The sequence below is a fragment of the Numida meleagris genome, chromosome 3 (genome assembly GCF_002078875.1).
Source record: "Numida meleagris isolate 19003 breed g44 Domestic line chromosome 3, NumMel1.0, whole genome shotgun sequence".
In the NCBI taxonomy this organism is placed as follows: Eukaryota; Metazoa; Chordata; class Aves; order Galliformes; family Numididae; genus Numida; species Numida meleagris.
This window is the reverse complement of record NC_034411.1, coordinates 52840137-52843255: the sequence shown is the minus strand read 5'-3', so window position 1 is coordinate 52843255 and position 3119 is coordinate 52840137.

Below are 3119 nucleotides of genomic sequence, written 5' to 3'. Positions count from 1 at the left end.
GGGGGGCGTTAGTCGGAAGGATTCGTCCTTTCCTGTCGAACTTGTTTGAGCGCTTCCGAGATTTTGCACCGACGTGCAGTAGTTTCAGTATTCCAGAGTCTTATGCCAACCCTGTCCCAAACCACCCCACCAGTATATATTGATACGATCCTTGAGCGTACTGTCCAATAGCTTTTGCACTGCCACCAAACAGAAGCAGAACCATTGTCACCGTCACCATTCTTCCCGCACGCTGTTGTGAGAGGGATATGATCAGTTGGATGCCTTGAGCGCTGCTGGTGCTGGGGAGAGCTGTGTTCTCTTTGGGCAGTACAGGATGGGGGTCCTGTGCTCTTGCTGGTGCTAGGGATGCTACGGGCGCTGGCTTAACCCATCAGGCAGGCAAGAGCTCCAATTGTTGTACTGAGCAAGTCTTATCTTCTCTAACTTCAGAATGCCACACGCCTTGGTTAAACCAGGCCACTGCATACCGCTGCGTTTTTCCAGCGGCATCAGTAAAGGCTGTAATACCTTGTAGTGGACTCTCAGCTAAAGGAAGCACAGGTAAGACAGTAACTAACTGTAACAAATCTGTGTAATGCGTGCGTGGGGAATTAGTAATTACACCTGGATAATCTGCCAGGGCTGTTTGTACAATCGAAGAGTTCTTCTGCAACTGTGTAAGCGACGTTGGGCCAAGCTCAACAGTGATTGCTTGGGGCTTCGTCCCTGCAATGGCAAGCACCTTATCACGTGCCCATTGGATGCCCTGACCTAACAGAACACCCCACCAAGGTAATGCCACACGGGGAGTTGCAACGTAACCGAATAACAAGGGCCACCCAACCTCCCCCTGGTAAAGTATGATTGTGGCCCCCGCGGGTTGTACCAGCAAATTGCTTGGATGCCTCAAGTAGCATCCCAACGCTACAAGGCGCCCTGCTGGAGATGTTCAAAAAAATGAGACAACAGACGCTGATGTCTTGCTGATAATTCTCGAGGAGCCGCCAAATCCGTATCCCCTTTCAGAAGATCTGTTCGTCCGGCAGTAGTACCACCCACACCTCCCACTAGTCGCACAGTGGGTTCAACTGGCCATTTGCACAGCCAAACCTGCTCTGGGATAGTCGTGCTGTCAGCTCCAGAATCAAGTAAAAAGATGGTTGAGATGACTGGAGGGGAGGGGCTCAGTAAACCCTGAATGCAAATCCTGACTTTTAGTTGTGGGCTTCGACTTAACCCAAAAGTGAGATTGACTAGGGGGAGGGGGAGGGGGTGATCTTGATCCATGCTGTGTAATGAATGCACGTCAGCTGAATCACTGTTGATTCTCTGTGGAGGTATTTCATATCCCTGTTCTAAAGCTCCCATACCTGCAACCCAGATGCCCTGTGTCGCTGGTGTTGCGAGCGGCACAGCGGATACCAAGGATGCTCCCAGTTTCCCTGCTTTTGTTTTTAATCATGTTCCTGATCTGAACCGAGCCATGGGGCTCCCCATGCTTGCGCTGGAACATTGGCTCCTGGGGTCCAGGCTTGAGGCCGGAACTTGGACCCCTGTGTTGTCCCGGCCAGGTGGTTTCCCGACTCCCCCCTGATGTCTGTGTGGGCATTGACAAGCCATGTGGGAGCCCCCACACACCCAGCATTTCAAAGGAGTTTTGCTTCTTGCAGCCCTCTCGGTTCTGCAGTCCTTAGCTCTGTGTCCCAGCCTCCCACATTTGAAACAGCTGCTGTGACCTTGCTGTTGCAAAGCAAAGACTTGAAGTGCTGCAGTCAGCGGCTGTACCTCATCAGCACAAGCCAGTTCACAGCCTCTTTGTATTAACTCCCCCACACGTGCAGAACCAGGCAAGACCGCAAGCGCTGCCCTGAATGCTGGCAAAGCCCCAGAGCGCAGACATTCTCGCAAGACCGCATCCTGAGCTTCAGCAGGGAGTGCGCTTGCAGCAATTGCCGTTTGCACTCTGTTAGCAAAAAAAAACAAAGTATTCTCCTTGTTTTTGCCTTATATGAAGATATCTTGGCGAACCCAAAAGAATTGAACGCATTTTTTCAAACGCACTCCTCCCTATGCTTGCAGCTGTCATCAGCACTGCTACAGGCAGCCCGACCTGATCCTGAGGAGCCAACCAGGGCCCCTGCCCTATAAGCATCTCTATTCGGGCTCCGTGTAGTGGGTGATTTGGATTGTCCCGAGCCTGTGATAATTGCCGCTCTGCCTCATCTCAGAGGAGAGTCTCCCAAACGGGCACTTGGGCGGGGGTCAAACAAGCTCGAGCACATTGTCTCCAATCAAAAATAAGTGGCCCACTCATGCTAATCATGTCCAGAAACATTTGGGCAGCCGGACCCATGATACCCCCCTCAGAAATGGCCCGTTTTAACTGCAATAGCAACTTGAAATCTAACAGCTGCCATTCCCTGTGCCCACCTGCATGGGCTAGAACTGGGTAGCACAACTGACTAGGAGCATCTTGAGGCGAAAAAGTGCAGTCCTCAAGAACACATTGCTTCGCTTTCACCATCCATCGTTCCACTGCTTTCCTAGACCCTGGAAGCTGAAATCCCACCCATTTAACCTTCTTCTCTGGGGTCCTCTTTTTCTTCCCAATCACCCTCTTCATAGCCTTACACACTTCCCTTAGATCCCTTGCATCAGAGTCCTCCCTGCCCTGATCGTCCTCCAAGTCAGACAGTGAGGAGTCCGAGGACGATGAAGTCGGGGGAGCTCGAACCCTCTCCAGTGCTTTCAACTCAGCCAGCACCTCCTGAGTGTTATATGGGGGTGGAATAGCGAACAGTGGGGTGCCCTTCTCTTTTTCTTTCGATGGTTCGTTTCTCGAAGGGGTGCCAGGGAAACGGACCATTCCCCCAGCAGTAATCCCCCACACCCCACCTGACGGATAGTGACCCCACCGCATATACCCCAGGGGCAGCACCGAAGGCATGGCACCCCCGGGTATATACAGAGGAGGAACTCCCCCTTCTTTCTTTTCTTTAGTACCTCCCAGATCATTCTCATCACAACTATTCCCCTCTGTTAACGAGGTATTTTCCGAGGTCTTTATCTCTGATTCAACTCCCTCTGTCTCCGTCTTCCCCTTATCTTCCCCTTTCTTCCCCGAGTCCGAATGCAAC